Source organism: Rhododendron vialii, chromosome 11a (genome assembly GCF_030253575.1).
Source record: "Rhododendron vialii isolate Sample 1 chromosome 11a, ASM3025357v1".
In the NCBI taxonomy this organism is placed as follows: domain Eukaryota; kingdom Viridiplantae; phylum Streptophyta; class Magnoliopsida; order Ericales; family Ericaceae; genus Rhododendron; species Rhododendron vialii.
In genome coordinates, this window is record NC_080567.1 from 22,752,976 (window position 1) to 22,772,727 (window position 19,752).

The 19,752-nt window shown below is 38.7% G+C and overlaps 1 long non-coding RNA gene across 1 annotated transcript; it reads right to left on the minus strand.

Annotated features, from left to right (window-relative positions):
- Positions 1-7,162: 7,162 nt before the first annotated feature.
- LOC131307285 (uncharacterized) lies at positions 7,163-9,369 on the minus strand. Its single transcript, XR_009194065.1, has 2 exons — positions 8,154-9,369; positions 7,163-7,502 (listed from the first exon to the last, which is right to left on the minus strand). It is a non-coding gene; the product is annotated as an uncharacterized LOC131307285 (long non-coding RNA).
- Positions 9,370-19,752: the final 10,383 nt, after the last annotated feature.

A 19,752-nucleotide genomic window follows, 5' to 3' on the forward strand; every position in this document is an offset into this window, starting at 1 on the left:
TGCCATTTGTTCAATTTGGAGACCTTGTTCCTTGATAGTCATGTTTTAGAGTTAAGTCAAACTTTTTGGAATCTTACTTTTTGTTTGGCAAAATATTGGATTGCAACTATTATGACATCAGTTCAATTTGGAGACCTGGTAGGTAGTATAGCTCTACTGGGCAATTGATCTCCTCAAATTCTGGTTACATTCGAGAAAAAAAAATTTCTGTTTTTATCCATTGAAACGGCTGAAACATTTCTCCGACTGAAAGTCAAAACACTAGTGCCTAGTGGAGTTATAAAATTTAGCATATGTGTTTCACTGGAACATAGCGAAATCCACCAAAAATATGCAGAACCATACACACAGTCTTTCAAATGGCTACCTTGTAGCTACATCTTAACAAAAATAAGTGCATCACGCTTCAAAGCAAACTACCATAATCACCACTTATACACACCACATACAAGGCCGCCAGTTTCACTAACCTAGTAATAGTATCATAACAAACATACTATTACTACTACTTGAGATCACTGGCTATTTTTGCCATACATGTATGACACAACACAGAAAACAACAACCCAAACATAATTCCCGTTAATTTTCCCTCAATTTCTCATTTGTATTGCATCAATCTCCTTCTGCATGGTGCTTAACCAACCTCGCCTTCAAATATAATATAAGGTTGAAAACCCTAAACGTAGGGCTAGGTCATTGATAGCATAATTACCGGAAAGATCGGGATCGTACCCACAGAGAATTGAAAATAGCTAGTTTGGATTGTAGATTTTATATGGTGGATTTCGACGTTTAAGACGGCCAACTTGGTTTTACTTTAAACGGTGGAAAAGCTAAAGAAAAAGACTAGAAATGTTCTTAATGAACTTAAAAAAGGCAAGTCTAGGGATCATCTATCATTTGACAAAGGCCGCTACCGGTTCTCAATTATAACCCAAACGAGAGACACGACCGCGTGCTCACGCTCGGAGGATTTAGCTTTAAAGATTATGTTTATCGAAAGATGTGATTTATCGGAACTAACCAACCTATTTTTGCTAATGTATCTAACACGTAGGAGACCACGAGCCCTCGGTACATCGCTTGCCAAGACCGCTTGTTCGGTACATCGCTTGCCAAAACCACTTGACTAAACAACATATCAAGGAGTTAACATCTCTCGCTTAGACCAAAATGGCTAGGTTACCTTAATTCTGAAAACCATGCTTTAAAGCCCGAGGGTTTGAGAACCAAATAACCACCTAAGTCATTAGGAAAGAGTAGCCCGAGACTTAACCGAACAACTACTCACACATAGCCAAGAGACTAGAAAGCATGCTAGAAATGATAAACATGTTTAAACAATGAAAATGAAAATAAACTTGATATTAGTAAGGATCTCAACCGTAGAGACAATATTAATATATGAGAAATTAACATAACACAAATACTTACTTGAGTTGCTAAAAAATTAAAGACAAAATCTTGAAAGCAATGAAAATGGAGTTCTAAGAAAGTAAAAAGACTTAAAGCTAGGAGAAGAAAGATACACATTGTGAGGGAGAGCCCTATTTATACATAAGGGCTTTCTCTCCCTACCAAAGTCAGAAAATATCCCAAAAAGCTACCTATTAAAAGAAAGTTTCCATAAGTGGAAAGTCTGAAAAGGCAACAAAAATATCTGCAGGAGACCAATGTTATCAATACCTATAAAAAAGGTGTCGATAACATCACTCAAATATTCTCCCGGAGAAGACTGGTATCGATACCGACACCAAAGGTTATCGATGCCCTCAGGTCTGGACAGCTTATGGACCAAGATGGAGCAAATGGTATCGATACCTTCCTTCATGTTATCGATAACAATCTGCAAAACTGCAGATTCCAGGTTGAGGCTTCAACTTCAGCAAACAGCTCCGAGCAATTTCACAGCTCCTCAGCATCTTATTTTCATTAAATAAATTAAAGTAAAGAAAATGTAAAAGAAAGATTTAAAATTCCCCTCATTTGGAAACAATGAGGGGAATTTTAGAGCTCCTCAGCATCTTATTAATATTTTCACAACTCCTCAGCATATTAAATAAATTAATATTTTCACAGCTCCTCAGCATCTTATTTTCACAACTTAAGTTTAGAGAATGAAAATAAGAAAGTACCCCTCATTTGGAAACAATGGCATTACCATAATTTCAAAATTCCAATTATATCAAAATGTCAACCCCCCACTTTTAGTGTAAAATGGAAAACTGCACGTTTTTCTCAAGAGCAAATAGCTCAAAATATGACATTGCTCTTCAAATAAAACCTTGCAACTTTGTAGTTACTCTTAGAAAAATTCAAGGGTCAATTACTGTCATTTTTAATCTCGAAAATCGATACTTTTCCAGAAAGTCATTTTTCCATACTTAGACAGATTTTAAGAAACCAATAAGGTCTTCGGGTACTTGGAAGCACTTGGGTCATGCATGGCGTTGAAATGCGCCTTATTTGCACGTTTTACCTGAAAATACTAAAAACACACCTTACGTGCAATATCGCTATAAAAGCTAAATTAACGCAATTTAAAACAACATAAAACGAGACTAGTCGCACCAAATATCTACAATATTGGGTGCTCATCACATGGCTTCAATCTTCAACTACATTGTGATTGTTGTCCTCTGCAATTATTCACTAACGCTCATGGATACTGAACTCTCACATTGTTCAACAGTCCTCATAGCCTTTGTTTTTGTCTGAACCATCATTGGACCCAAATCAGCCCTTTCTTACAAAATACAAGGCTCATACCAGCAAAAAAAATCACAATCCAAGTTTAACTGTCAAAAAATAACACAATAACAACTTAGGGTTTCAGCACCAACGAAAAACAAGAGAATAAATTGGGGTAATGCATGCAGTTCACCTCATACTTTGCACATCTGAAGAACCTTCGACCTGGGTTCTTTTGTGTTCCAGATTTCCTCAATGGTGTTGGTTTTTCGCAAAAACATAAGATCCCAAAATCGGGATCACCACTTCCATTGTTACCTGAACTATTTCCTTCCATGAAATGGGATATGGATAGAGGGAGGGAGATTCAAGAAACGAAATTTCAACTCCTACATTTAGAAAAAAAGATAACCAATAGTGAATCCTAAAAAATTGGATTAACCCCTTAACACAAATAAAAGGTCCACTCTTGAAAGCATTGTTAGTTGGACTATGCAATTTCTTCCCTCTAATTGAAGTCAAGAATCTGAGCAAATCATATCAGGCCAAAGAGAAAGTAAAGCTACATGAAGAAGTCAGTTCTGCAACAGAAACATGATACCAACATCATACAATGTAATTTACCTAATTGATTGGAAGGGTACAGAGTACAAACAATTTTCTGAGTATCTATTTACGGAGAAAGCGGAAAAAAAAATGTTTTTGTTAAACCAAATTGTGAAGTGCTTCATCCTCCAACATCCTATGAAATGCTTCAGTTGGTCATGGATTTGTATGATCAGGGTTTATGAAATCATGAGTTTAATAACAATGCAAAGGAAATCACGAGTCTTATTCTCCTTACCCCAATACCATTCTAGAATTAATGTAAAATTTAGAATTAGGGGTTTTTAAAACCAGAATTTCTGAACATGAGAGAGAGACCCAAGTAACTAGTCTCCGGCTTCCTATTTACAAGTAACTGGAAATCAGGTATATCCTTTTATGCCTGCATCTCTATTCTTGTTCAGTCTAAAATCGAAATCATTTCGAACACTAACCTTGAAATCAAAATCATCGTTCAAAAAAAGTCCTTTTTTTGGTTTGAGTAAAAAAACCCTAAAACCCGTTCTGGTTTTGCAGAAAATGTAGAGATTTATCTCTCTCTCTGAGAGAGAAAAAGAGAGAAAGAGTTAGGTTCGAATCGGCAAAAAAAATCCTATTTTTTGCTGATTTCGAAAGAGTCTCAAGCCCTAACCAGATATTTCGATCGATCGAGAAAGAGAGATATACCTTTGTGGATGTAGAATCGTGTACAGAATTCTGGCTTCGATCTTCGTCGTTCTCTTCTTCGTTCTTTGTCTTCTCTCTCTCTCTCTCTCTCTCTCCAAATCCGTCTGCGTTAAATGAAACGAAGGGGGCAACTATGGGTTTAGAGGGGAGAAAGTGTAATTTTTACAATTTTAATGCCTTCTCTTTTCCTGGCCCTTGGATTAAATCCAAGGGCTGAGAAAACGGTCCCGCACCAAGCTGAAAAATGAGATCCCTCAATAGATCCTAACTCTGTGTGTATATATATGTGTGTGTGTGTGTGTGTGTATTAGTCCGGATCTGGTCAGGATGTCGTGACCGGAGCTTAGGTCCGGACTTCTCCCACATCCGTCGGATTGTGTTTTCGATGGTCCGGATGCACGGATAGTTTGTTCGCGTGAACAAACTATCTGTGCATCTGGACCATTGAAAACACATTCCAACGGTTGAGATTGTGATCCGGACCAAAGCTCCGGTCAGGACGTCCTGACCAGATCCGGACTGTATATATGTATGTATATATGTATATATTATACATATATATAACTAGTCCCGTTTCGACCGATCTTTAAAACACATAAACCAGATCGAAATTATTCGACCGGTTTGAAAAATTCGGTCTGGTCTAGTTTTTCCGGTTTCGATCAATTTTTCAATCTCGGCTAACAGCCCTAATTATGACCAATAAACTGGTCACGGGACCCACTTTTGAGAATGTATTGGATTTGTCTGATTTTGATCTTATGGTAGCTAAGACTTGTAGTAGGAACAGAAGGGGTTATTAGAGCATCTCCAGGAGCCTCAAGGGAATTCTAGCCAAAATGCTTAGAAAAAGTCCCATTAGAGCATCTCCAGCAAGGTCGTCATTTCCTCCGGCGAGACAGATTTCCGAGCGAAACCATCAAAATCGAGTTCCCAGCAACCTCGCCATGAACTCGCCAGTTGCTCCCCTCGCTCCAGCCCCTCGCTCGTCTGAGCGAGTACGGAGGCTCGCTTGGCCAGACAGATCGGAGACGGTGGCTACTCTCCGTTTTTCGGTGACAGCAGCTTCAATGGAGACTTAATCCTAAAATCGTTTTGAGCCCAAAGGATTGTAGATACCGTCGAGACGATTCCAACGCCACCGATTCCGTCGGCAACTGAGGTCACCGGAGCTCTCACGCGCCGATCAAAGGTCGCGCGTGAGAGAGAGTGAGATCTACTCTGGCGCGTGTCCAACATGCGCCTGTCTGGAAAAAAAAAATTCACTTTGTTAAAGTTCTTATTGAGGCTGTTGGGTGGTGGACATGTTTTGTGGCTAGCCAAGAGAGAAATCCTATGGTAAATGGCTAGAATTATGCTTATATTGCTGGAGAGCATCTCCAATAGGCTAAGCAAATGAGGATTTTCATCACTTTGATGAGCCCAAACCAGAAAAACCCATTCGCAGCAGACTAGCTCCACGCTCGGGGAATTGGTTGTCTGCTACAGTACCTCACTGGTATGAGCGAGGTACAGCTCCCTCGCTTCGGTTATTTCTCTCTTTCCCACTTTGAATCTTGCAACTTTTAGAGTCGGACTGCACGACAACGATGGCGGAAATGAGATCAGCGACGAAAAAATTAAACTCCACGGAAATGATGGCGGCCAAATCAAACTCGACGGTGGCGGAAACAAACAACTCGACAGCAGCAGTTGTGGCAAAATCATTCGTATGGATTTGTGGGCTTCGCTGTCGTTTTTGATTTGTGGGTTGTGGGTTATCAATTATTTTGTTGATTTGTGCTATCGGTTTGTGGTTTTCAATTTTGTGGCAGAGAATATGGTTTTTGGGAAGGTGGTTTTCAGTTTGTGCATGGATTGAGGTTTGACTTAGGAGATGGTTATCAACTGGGTTTTCCGAGAGAGAGAGATGGTTTAGTGATTGCTTGAATCTTTCAGTTTTTTGATGGGTGGAATGAGTTTAACGATGGGTTTTTTGGTGGTTTAGGAAGATTGGATTTTGGGATTTATTTCCTTTGCATAGCCCAATTGCCTTGGCTGTTGAGTACTTCAACCATTTGGTGGCTAGCTAAAATAATTTTTGAGGTAATTCTTAGACAATTTGCCTAGAAATAACTTGAGGCTGTTGGAGATACTCTTAGCTAGTCATTTAACATATGTGTACCCAACAGCCTAGGCTTTTGAAGTTATCCAAACTCCACCTGTACCATATTTCAACCCATCTCTTTCTTTTTCTCTCTCTCACCTCGAAAATTTCTACAAACCCAGAACTTAAAAACCAAATGCACAAATACAAAATCCATCTCTATCTCTCAGAAATCTGCAAACCCACTCGATGTCCACCACTGTCACCCTCCTCCTCCACTCTGTTCACACCCGATCTTCGCCGACGTCATCCTCAAGTAGTCGATTCCATAATGGTAGCTCCACCACCGCTTAATCAACGACAACGGCAGCCAAACCCACCAACATCCTCACCAACAAAACCCACCTCGCAGCACCTTAAAACCATTCAGAGAGAGAGACAGAGAGATCGCACCTTAAAACCCACCTCGCAGGAGCAAGCGGATGTGACTCATCAAAGTGAGAAATATCCTGCCGCCGATCTATTTTCGGGGAGAGGGGTGAAGCGAGTCTTCCATACTTCCTGGGCAGGGCGAGGTGTTGGAGCGAGGGACCAAACTGGCGAGGCCCAGCCGAGGCTACTAGAAAAGGGAAAATAGGGGTTTTCTCGCCAGTTTGATCTTACCGGCAACTTACTCGAGTCTGCTGGAGATGCTCTTAGGGAATCGTTTAATCTCGAGTGTGAATTACTTTCTATTTTCTGGATCTAGAGGTAAAAATTTTATTTTGTGTGTCAAGTTATTAAATTTATAGGTTTTGAAATGCTTGTTTTGGTCAACGGAACAAGATCAAAGTGAGGTTGAATCATATTTTAAAGAAGAGGTGTTTCGTTTAAATAGATATTGATATCCGATTAGCTTGATTTTTAACATTAAAAGTGTCACGCCCCGCCCCACAAACGGCACCCAAAGTGGGCCCGAGTCGGCACGACCACGTAGCATTTCACACAAAAGACCAAACCACACCTCACAACTTATCAGAAATAAACACCCAGCGGAAAACTTAACACCTTAACATAAAAATGAGTCAACGTATTGACCAACCAACCATGATATCGCACAACCAAGAAACAACATCTGCATTATAGTACTTTAAAAATTCTATACTTCAACACATCCACCGACGACTTACTTACAACTTGAATAAATCAACTTCTTCATTAACCACCTACAACAAACTCGACTATCCACAACGTCCAAGGCTAACCTCAAATAGAACATCAGCCATCGACCAAACTTAATTACGACCTATACAATTTAAAATCTTTAACTATCCTTAGCTACAACTCCATACAAATTAAGTTCTGCACTAGCTAAAGCACTCCATAACAACGTAACCAAAACCCCACCTGACGCTAGCAAAACGCCTCAACACAACGACCGGTAGTGGACCCATTCTAAGCAACCTGCTACCTGGCAGACCAAAAAGGAAAGCCAGAGTGTGTGAGATATAGAAATTTTCAACATAATACCACAATACCCGAAGGAATATCAATGTAAATACACATCACCAATGTAACTGAAATACTAAAATGTATATAACAGTTATAACTAACATATTCACCCAATTGAACAATAATAATCAATGCACAATAATATGAATGTAATCATATCACATGCGGTGGCATGTCTGCCACATCCCATGTACCCAAGGTATTGTGTCCCGCACACCATATTTCCATTCACCGTTAATTAGATGGCACGGACCACGACATGGTGTGACTCACTCTAAAATCCTTAAGCGGGTACAATCAATACATCACAACATGCATATCAATAACTAAACCTCGGTTAGCATGATATACAACCTCCAAGCATATATATCATCATGCATGCATATCAACAGCTAAATCATCTGTTAGCATGATATACACCAACCACTATAGCAATATCCCATAAAAGTAATCATATCGAAAGCTAACTATGATTAGCAAGATATACACTCACCATCACAATAATATTTCATAAAAGATAACCATATCGAAAGCTAACTACGATTAGCAAGATATATACTCACCACCATAATAATATTATATTGAGGAGAATCATATCGAACACACTTACCTTTGTATCGACCGAGGTACGCCAAACTTACGGTTTCGGCCCCTCCCAACTGACTGGCTTGACACTTAACCACAAGTTAACCATTTCAGTTTTATTGAACGTTTAAACGTCAAAACTAACTCCTAACAACAATCTATAACACCAATAATAGATTAAAGATGCTTAAGGCATACTAGCATGTCCATCTCAAAGGTTTAGAAGTGTCCCTAAACAAGCGTAACACTCAAACACCACATAACCCCTACATTTGGTTTGAAATCTACGACCAGCCTGTCGTATTCTGCCTATGACTTCTTATAGGGTTAAAACCAAATCATGAAACTACTACCATTAGAAATTTCACCTCCGAAACATGAATTTTGATATAAAATTTGTTAAAAATGAAGTCCGGACGATAAAGTTATGCTCGTCCAAAGTTACACAAAAATCTGTCCAATATCACAGATTCTGCACGTCTATCAACTTTAAATCAAAAACTGACTTAACCTAGTACAAATTAAGCCACAATCTTCACATATTCCGAAAGACATACGAGTCTAGTTTCAGAATCAACAACCCGTGCGCTAACCCGATACCCGAGCTAAAAGATATGACAATTTTCCCAAAATGTGTCAGTGCAGCAAATACAAAACTCAGTAGGGACACACCAACTTGTAAAATCCGCCAAACTTAGAATATGCATCTAATAAACCCCAAATTTGGTACACACCATTATCACTCATCAAAGTTCATCCCTTTTTCCTAGATTTTTCACAATAAAGGAACCTAGTCAAAATTACCCCCAAACTCAGAAATTCTGTGCAGCGAAGCACAATTTCCAGCAGAATAGTCTGTGTTTAAAAATTCATTAAAAATCGAATACTTAATACTTTTTAGTAATTTCAACGCCAAAACATCACCAACTTATCAATATTTCAAAATTATAAGGACCCATAATCAAGAGGATCACTTAACTATAAAAAAATTGATAAAAGAAGCAGCTCTGTAAGCTGTCTGCTAAAAAATAGGATTCTGACCACAGTTAGGTTTATGATTTTTATCTTTTTCTATACCTCTCAGAAAATTCTGAAAATTTAACACAATACAATAGATGCACTAATAAACCTTCAATAAAAATACCATAAATTTAAAAGCTTTCTAAGTACCTTGAATAATTTCGTAAAGAACAGATCAGAGTTTCCGGTCTCCTCTTCCTTCTCTTCTGCCGCCTCTCTCTCTCTCTCTCTCTCTCTCTCTCTCTCTCTCTCTCTCTCTCTGCGTAAAAACAAGATACGTATGGAGAAAGATAAATATCCCCAGGATATTTTGCTATATAAGGGCACAGGAGAATTTATCACATGCAAGCGGAACCACTTCCTAACTTATACTCCAATCTCAAATCACACACAGGACCCTCGCAAGTTCTATTGTTTACGATTTAAACCCCTAAAACACAAAGTTCAATTAAAAATAATTGAAATACCGAAATATCCGGAGTGGGTATTACAAAAAGTTACGACGCAAAAGGCTCAAGTTGTCAAATAAAATCGTAATAGATCGTAGTTTGCATCACCATCACATAAAAGATCATCTCTCTTCTCGATTGGTTGGTCTGCTAAATGATAAACTGCAACAGAATTGATTTACATGATTTAAAAGGCTCTTTGGAGCCAAAAATTGTCTTGTGATATCTCTAGTGGAAGTTATCCATATCTCTCCCACCTAGGGTGGTGATCTAGTGTGAGTTGCTTACTTCTATGTGATTTTAATGATTTAGAAGTCACGAGTTCGAGTCTTTAGAGAATATTTGTGAAAATTCAGGCCTTCTAATTTTTATTCATTGACTTCTTACCCTAAAAGTGGGTCGGGATGAGGCTATAACCTATTTCCATTTTAATTATGTCTTGGAGCATATCCCGGGGGGTTTGCTATAGCCATTTTTCATCCCTTGTTATAGAATACATGCTCCAATGACGATGGAAAAGGGGGTTGCTTCAGGTCTCACTTTCCTTGCAAGGGTAAAAAGGACAAATGACATAGTTGTGTCGTGGCATTAGGGGCCTCCTAATTAATTTCTTCTCCCAAAATACTAAAGTGCTTACGACCTCGTCCACTGTTAACAGGTTCGGCTGAGCGTGAACTCAAAAGACCGATTGAGCGCAATACCATATAAATTCAAGAGAAAATGAAGCCCATGACATATTTTAATAATTAATATCCGCCAATGACAAGCTAAGAACATTTGTTAATGCTGAAAATGTCATTGACGAGTATTAATTTATTTAATTATCAAAACACGTCCTCGACCGTCATTTTCCCAAAATTCAAAAAAAGTCGGGTTTTGGGCTGCGAAATGGGCCAGTTACATTGGGTTGAAATTTTTCTGGGGAAAGTGGAACTACAGAGCCAATTTCACGAGCAGCAAACCATTCCTTGGGCCATTTGTGATCACACAACCTAAGTGACATTATCCTCCGTTAGAATCATCAGCTTCCGCTATTAATCCTTAGATAGATGATAATCATCATCACGCGCACGCACACACACAAAAAGAGTGTTCGGACCAAAATATTTGGACAAGTAATACAGAGGGTGGATGCAACCTTCATATGTTCAAGTGTCACGCCCTTTTTTTGGATTTTAATTTTAGACAACGAATAACATCGATGTCGGTCCACTTAATGACCCAAAATAGTTCAGAAATTACAGATTTAGAGTTTTTCTCTTGGAAGCAATGCCTGTCTTATTCTTAAAAAAAATTTGAGATTATAAACGAAATTGGTTTAAATTTTACTGTCTTGAAATGAGGCAGTGTTTGGAACTTGTGGAAAGAAAGGGAAGAGGAGAGAAAATGATTAAAAGGGAAACTATAAAGAAAGTGAGCTTCTTTCCCTTGTTTGGTTGTGGAAATAAAATTAGAGGAAGTAAGAGAGAAAAAGACTTTCTCTTGTTTGGTTCCAAAAGAAAAATGGACACTGGTTGAAGAAAAAACATAGTATTGCTTCTCAGATTTTTTTCCTCACTTTCTCACTTTCTAGAGTTTTCTTTTTAGGATTCCTTTATAATTTCTTTCTTTTCTCCCCAAACCAAGAATCAAACAACCAAGGGGGAAAAATTCTTATTTTTCCTTTCCTTTCTTCCATTTTCTGTAAGTCCAAACAGAGCCTAAGTAACCCCGAGGAGTTGGTCGGGTGGTCTTAACTTGAGATTAAGGGCATGTTTGATAAAACTGAATGCTGAAAAATTAAATACTGAATGCTGAATTTTTTAAGCTGAAAAGCTGTTCGGTAAATATATTAAGTACTGAATTAAAAAATGATAAATTAATTTTAGTTCCAATTCTCTCTTAATTTACTAATGGTCACAATGTACTTATAATAATAGTGGTGGTCGTGATGGTGGTGGTGGAATGGGGGCAGTAGCGGCGGTGGTGTTGGAGTGCTGGCAATAGTGGTGTAATGGTGGTGGTGGAATGATGGTGATGTAATGGTGGCAGTGAGTGGTGGTGGTGGTAGTGGTGGTGTAATGGTGGTGGTGGCGGTGGAGTGATGGTGTAATGGTGACAGTGAGTGGTGTCAGTGGAGTGATAGTTGTGCAATGGTGGCATTGTGGTGGCGGCGGCAACGACGGTGTGGTAGTGGTGGTGGCAGTGTGGTAATTGTGGTGGTGGTAATGGAGTGATAGGGGAGTGGTGGTGGTGGTGGTAGAGGAGTGGTGGTGAAGTGGTGGATTGGTAGTGGTGAAGTGGTGGTGGTGGTGGGAGTGATAGTGGTGGTGGTGGAGTGGTGGTGATGGTGGCGAAGGGGTGGTGGTGATGGTGGCGAAGTAGTGGTGGTATGGTGATTAAATGCAAATACACAAGAATTCAGCAAAAATTAAGTAGCTTAAAGCTACTTAATTTTTTTAAACTTTTTAGCCTACATTTTAAGTAGCACTTAATTTGTTAAGCGATGTATAATGTCGTTATCAAACTTACTGAATCACTTATTACTTAATTGATTCAGTTTTAAGTGTTGAATTTAGATTATCAAACAAGCCCTTAGGTGTTTGCTCTCATTTAAAGTCTCATGTTCGATTTCCCTTGCTTGCAACTCTTAGGTTGTTGGGCTGTTTTCGACTGACAGACTCTTTATTACTGTTGTTTTGGGCCCGAGCTACTTAGGGCTCGGGTGGTGCTCTAGTGGTGGTGGTTACAATTCACCGGGGATCATCCTCCAGTGGTGGTGGTTGTTGTCGGCCACGGTTTTTTCTTTTGGTTTCTTCTGGGCCTGGCTCATTAGGTGTGCGGATTTGTCTCAACAGGTGTGGGCTTTGTCCCAATGGATGCTCTCGTGTTTGGTTTGTTGCTAAACTTGGGTTTGGGTCTCGGATAGTCGGATTATTCGTAGCATTGTAACTCGGATGGGTCTCGGGTTAGAAATATGATGTCATTACTCCTTATTTTTATTAATCTTTGTAACAATTTCAAAGATCAATAATTTTTCTTTTTTTTTGCCTTTCAAAAATAAACTCTTGGGTCATCTCACCCACGAGTAAGCGGGTAAAAAGGCTATGAAAGGAACGATAATCATTAGTCCGACGTTCATGCAAGCCGGCACAGGAACCTGCATTACCTATAAAAAATTGCTGGGTAGGTGGTCCATCTTTCTGTTGATGTTGATTGGGCCATTCTGCCAACATCATAAGATAAAATTACTCAATTTTACCCATTCGACCTAACTCAACCAAAATGGTACAAGTGGTTGGGCTATTCTGTCATGTGATTTTGATCATGGGACTTTTAGCCCACTCTCATGGAAATTCTGTTTCTATTTTGGGTAATAACACAGGAACAGGAAATTCATACTCTATAGTATAAATTTCGGGAAATAATTTTTACACTCTTTTTTTTTTTAATTATGGCACTCTATTTCTTGTCTTTTAGTGACTCACTAAAAGACAAGAAATAGAGTGCCATAATCAAAAGAGAGAGTGTAGAAATCATTTTCTTAAATTTTGTGGAGGGTTTTCATGTCATAATAGAATATCCATCGAGATAGTATGAAAGTGACACTGCCACGTAATTCTCATGGGAATCTAATGTATAAATTTTACAGCAGCTATTGTTTTTGTATGGTAGGAAAAATAATTTCATGGCCGAGACCATTTTCATTACACATCGGCGTGAAATCCAAAATTGATGTGTGAAATCCAAAACAAAAACTGTAGACCCCGCACCAATGTATAATGGAAAAAAGGCCCGAGGCATTGAGTAATCTCTTGTGTGGTAGGGTTGGAGCGGAAGAATCCAATGAGGGAAGCAAAAGTTGAAAAGCAACAAGGCAAAATGTAATGGGTTTTTTTACGTGAATCACCATACGGGCTTGGCTCATATAAATTCTCAAATAAATATTTATTCGAAATTCAAATTAGCAAATTTAATTGCATTTTTAAGTTATTAAGTTTCAAAATTAGGTTTGAATATCTATTATTTGGTTCCATAAGGTAATGTTGTTTTATAAAAGAATAACAAAGTTACTTGTGATTGGACGCGATTAAGAAACTTGAACTTGAACGCTTCTTCTAATTAAGCTTGAAATTTCCAAACCAAGCTTTGAGCAACTCACTGTCGGATCTTCTCGAAAGAGGAAAAAGATGGATTGCAATATAGCGTGTGCGATCAAATCACATATTCTGTCACACACAAGAAGTTAGACCCGTAAGTGTTGCAATATAGCGTGTGAGATCAAATCACATATTCTGTCACACACACGAAGTTAGACCCGTAAGTACTATTGCGGAACATTAATGCTAGCTAGTACGTAGAAACGTTTTTCTTGTGATTTTAAAGAGAGAAGATAAAAACAAGAAGAATACGCAATAGTAGCTGGACTGAAAGGGATTTTGCCTGCAACAAAATTGGAAACAAATTGATGAAAAAGACTTGACTTGATGTGAACACACAATTGTTGCAGCTAGCTAGAAATGGCTGAGTATAACACTTGATGCCATCAAACTCCACGTTTGGCATGTTCTAATTTCTTTAAATCTTGACTTTATTGGGAAAATAACAGATATCGATCGATTGGACAAATAAGTTTTTTTCTTTTCTTCTTGCTTTCAAATTAAATCCAACCAAAAAAGTTAAAGAGTTTTTTTTTTTTTCCCCCCTCAGCAAAATGGTGGGTTGGATTGAACACCCCCAATCAACTTGAGAATTCGTCCGATCTAGAATATTCGAATTTAAGCCATAGCTGACCCATACGGGGGAGAAAATATTGATCCATCACCACGTCGCGGACTCTGTCCCCAAGCCCCCACCAAAATACAAGAGCCCTTCTCCTAGCCATCTGGTCTAGAGTTTCGTACTCAGGACCGGTGAGAGAGGAGCGACCTTATGTTATCTGCTCCAACCGCTTAAACTACCACTTCAGTGGTAAATTAAGAATTTACTAGTACTCCTTCCATGTCGCTTCTTCTTCCTTTTTGTTCGCATCGCATGATTGTTGGTACACTTATCCCACTCAATAGTAGGAGCATCTTTTCCCAGTACTATGTGCGTGTTTGCGAATAATTTTATTGCTAGATTTTGGAATTTTAGCTTATGAGGAGAAACATTTGTCAAAAAAATTTAGCTATAGAGTTGAAATTCTGGGGATATCTACATGAAAAAATGGTCTTAATTATGATTTTAAAGAAGCTAGATTTAAGGTGCTTCTGATACGAGATTTTGAATTAATTTGAAGTGATTTGGAAGCTGATTTTTAAATTTTTACATTAAATTCTCAGTTTTTGCTAAAACTTACTGTAATTAAAGTGCGTTTATAATTGCTGTAAACTGTAGTGGGCCGAACGCCAAAGGTTCGGACAATGCGCTCGACAACCGTGCCGAGCCCAGATCGTCTATTGTCTAGAATGGTTGGACCTTTGGATGCCTGCTGGCCTGACAAGAGCAAGCGCGCGTTGATTTGCGACGAGAGGGGCTAGTGTCCGGCCACTAGGCTCGGCGGTAAACATCCTACCAGGTCATCCATGTGCAATTAACCATCTTATCCTGTCCAACCTGTCGTGACGTCAGCCGAAGCGGTTAGGGCGCATGCTAGGCACGTGTGCAGGTGGGTGACAACTCACGTCCCAATCCAGTAACAATCCCATCAGGCGCGTCATATATAGGTGACGTCACCCGGGACGGTCACCATGTGTGATAGGCACGCGCACGTACTTAGAGAGCAAGCAAGGGTCCTCTATAAAAGGAAAGCAAGGCAAACCCTAGAAGGTACATCGTCTCCTACACTAAAAACCCTAGCTCAACCTTGCTTGCTCCGCACTTTCTCATCCATACCCCCGGAGGACCATCTCAGAGTCCCTCCGGAGTGATTCTTTAGTTTTGCTTCACTGTGCAGGTCAGATGATCACGGGGCTAAGATCGGACGAACCAATCGAAGAGAGGTCCAATCGGTGAACCAGATCCCCACATAAACTTATCCGCTTATATTGGAACCTATAATCAATAATTTAAGTACTATTAATTACTATATTCTAACACTATTATCTAAATTTCATTCTATTGCAAATAAACACCCCTATGGTACTCTTACCGACTTTTCCATATATTCATGTCATTGCAGTACGTAGCCTATCCTTCATTTCTGGGGTCCCTTTATTTATCAGCCATGGGCACATCGAAACAAAATGAACGATGAAAATGCTACATCAAGTACGTCTCTGTCGTGGGCATGTGCGAGGGAGATACTAATGTAAATTGACTTCATTTAAAGTTATGTCTTTTTGGTGACACCTATTCGTCGTGCATAGACGCGTCTTTTATAAACAAAAGTCTCCTTTATCCCTAGAAAATATTCGTAGAGTCACCGGTTGGTCTATATGTATTGCACATTTCATTCTTTTTGGAGAGTCGATTTTCTAATATTTCTGTTTTCTGTTTAGCGAATAGGTGCTCTGTGCTCTGTTCTGGGTCGGTTCACTATGTTGGGTCTTGGGTGAGAATAGGGGTGCAAAAGAGCCGATCCAAGCTAAGTTTTTTAGTGTTCAAGCTCGGTTTGTTTACTAATTAAACAAGCCAAAACTCGAGATCGAGTTAGGTTTGTTTGTAAATGAGTCGAACCTGGCTACTTTACTTAATGAGTTTTTTTAAACGAGCCGAGCTTTTTCAAGGCCAGCCAACTTTTGATTGTTGAGCTCGGCTCATTTTAGTAAACGAGCCTATAACTCCAGCTCAAGCTCGACTTAATTACTAAACGAGTCAAATTGAGCCTTAACGAGCCGAGCCATTAGTTGCTCGCGAGTATCTCGATTCATTTGCAACCCAAGGTGGGACTAAAGAAGTGGTTGTCTGATGAGATAGGATGGATTGAGGTCCGGAGGTGAACTTAACTGGTACTATTACTATAATTCATATGAGAAACATTGGGGCCGTCGGTAGTAGGTATAGTTGGAGCCGAGCTGATCCGGACCGTGGATTGCTGGGGTTGAACAGTTCATGCGCTGCACATTTGCAACCAAAAATTTCTCAGCTAGTTGAGTTGAAATCCTCTTTAATCTTTATGTAGCTATCACACATTGAATTATCCACCCATAATTGGTTCATCCAACGAGTGGTGTCTCATTAAATGGATTAACCCTATCAACAACTTGCACTTGTTCTTGGCTTTGAGTCAAAACAAACCATCAATGGTTCTTTTCCCACTGATCGATTCCTCTCACTGTCTCACATGACTCTCTCTCTCTCTCTCTCTCTCTCTCTCTCTCTCTCTCTAAACAAACCATCAATGGTTCTTTTCCCACTGATCGATTCCTCTCACATGACTCTCTCTCTCTCTCTCCCACAAACAAAATAGGTCAATCTTTCTCTCTCACACCAAAATAGGTCAATTTTGCTGATTGCTGGACTCCCATTACTCTCCAATGGCCCTACCTCTCAGCTACTTAATTGTCTTGTGATTTCTATGGAATTTCAAAAGAAATTCAATTTGCCATGCAATGTGTTGAAACAAAATGATGGCATGCCCACAAGGTATTTGATAAGTCAAAATTAAGTATTATGCTTGATTTAGATGTTGGTAATTAATTATAACTTGATATATACACACACACACAGAGTCAGGACCGGTCCGCACCTCCCCATTTCTCACATTTCCCGATTGAATTCGATGATCCGAGTCGCTCAATGTGATCAGAACGTGATTTTAAGGGTACGCGCGTGAAATCAACAAAAAGAATGACCGGGAAGGGCTTGATCTGAGCAGTGTTTTTTTGAATGGTTCATAAAAAAACTGCTCAGATCAAGCCCTTCCCGGTCATTTTTTTTGCTGATTTCTAGCGGGTACCCTTAAAATCACATTTTGAACACATTGAGCGGCTTGGATCATTGAAATTCAATTGGAAAATGGGAGGTGCGGACGGGTGCGGACCATTAGGATGTGGACTTGATCAGGACTATATATATATATATATATATGTATATATATATATGTATGTATATGTATATATGTATATGTATATGTAGTAAACAAGGAGAAAGAGGTGAAATTTTCTCCCCTTTTCTCAATGAGACATTTAATCTACTAGTACTAGTTTTGTTCTCTTCGTTTGTATAAAAACCAACAAATTAAATCAAGGGCTTGTGTATGTTTGTGCATGTGGTAGTTAAAGCTTTGGAATTAGTTATGTACCTAGTGAAAGTTTGTCAGGCACGTGATATATATCTGAAAAAAAAAAAAGAAACTCAAACGATAAAGAAGCAAGATAATCCGAAAATTTCTAAAGAAAAATGGATTTACATTTGATAAGGATAAGCATGTGGTTGGTAAAAAAAGAGAGGAATATTGGTATGGGTAACTTAGGCTCCGTTTGTTTCGATGTAAAATATTTTTTCAAAAAACAAATTTCAAACTTTTATTTTCTGGTATTTGGTTGGCACTTAAAAAAAAATTTAGAAATCAAAATATTGTAGAGAGAGGGGGCTTAAATGGTGGAGAGATCTGAGAATATTTGAATTGAACGTGAGTCAGGACTGATAATCGAGAACATGAGTCAGGACTAATGATCGAGGAAACTGAGCAGTGAGAATTCCAGTAGAAGGCAGAGGATTTATTTCGGAAAATAACTTACGGAAAATTTAAGAGTAAGTCATTTTCATTTAATTGATGCAAGTAAAATATTTTCCTAATTTTTTACACAACCAAACACCAGAAAATATGTAAAACATTTTACCGGAAAATATTTTACGCCCAAATAAACGGAGCCTAAGTGTCAAATTGGGAGAGAGTGTTTGCACATGAAGGAGGCGGTGTGGTGACATGTACATGTATGCATGTGTTTGTTGAAGACATACTTGGATCCTTGGTGTGAAGAAGGAAGAAGGATATAAAGACAAATTAAAATAAAATTGGCAAACGTAGGGAATGAATAATTAAAAAAAAAAAAAAAAAGAGAACTCAAGTAAGGAGTAATAGTAAAAAGGAGGAAACCGGAGAGGTGGAAAAAACCCAGATCTGACCATGTTCATTTTGGGTTACTAGACCCAAACTCTTTTCTTTGTGCACGGTTCTTATTAAATTCTTTCAAATTATTATTTTCATTTCTCTATCTATTTATCTTCACTCATTATTCCAAAAAGCTCCCTCGAAACCCAAAACAAACATGGAAGGCTTCAAAGAGGAAAAAAACAGAAGAGAAGACAAACAGAGTTAGCGATTTTTTCATTCCAAGTACATGAGGGGGGGGCTGTTTGGGCGATTCTAAGAGTTAGAAATGTATGCGGAAAATAAATATAGATGAGGAGATTTCCATGTAAATTCACCCCACTAGAAGACAAAAATTAGGATAATGCCAAAATCATTTTCCCAAAAAAGCCTATTATGGGTGCGCCCATTCGGCGGTACTTGCCACAAAAACTACAATTAAAACTATGGGCTACGCTTAAATTAGATTTAGAGGACTGTTACCATATATGAAAGGTTTCCATGAAACAGTTCATGAAAGTCAAATATACGGTTTAGATTCATAATTTATATACAGATGGGTACTGAAGGCTTTGCGGGGCTCATTACGGATTTTGCACTGATGATTCGAGCCGTTCAATAATATTTTTTTAAAAATACACAAGTGGAACAGTTAAAAATCAGCTTATTCCGAATTGTGTAGGTGTTCGATACAATTTTTTACTTAGTTATTTAATTTTTTTTAATATTATTAAACGACTCGGATCATCCATACAAAACCCATAGTTGGCCCCACAAAGCCGTCGGTATCCCATTGGTATATAAACGGTCGATGCCTGTAGCTGGTCTTAAAAAAAAAATGGACAACTCAACTACTCAGGTAAGGAGTAATAAAAAGGAGGAAACAGGAGAAAGGGAAAAGGAAAAGAAAAAAAAAAAAACCGATAGACTTTAAAGAAGAGGAAGAAAAACAGACGATAGATTAGAGTGGAACTGCGGATCCGACCGGTCATCTCGGCACGTATAACTCTAATCAAATCTGAACACATAAAAATTACATATAAATTTAAGCCGTCTACTATTCAATTAAAATTCAAACCGTCGATTGCCAAAATAAACGGTAATAAAGTTTGGGTGGTAATCATAGGCGTCTCTCACAAAGTTGAGGGACAGCCATA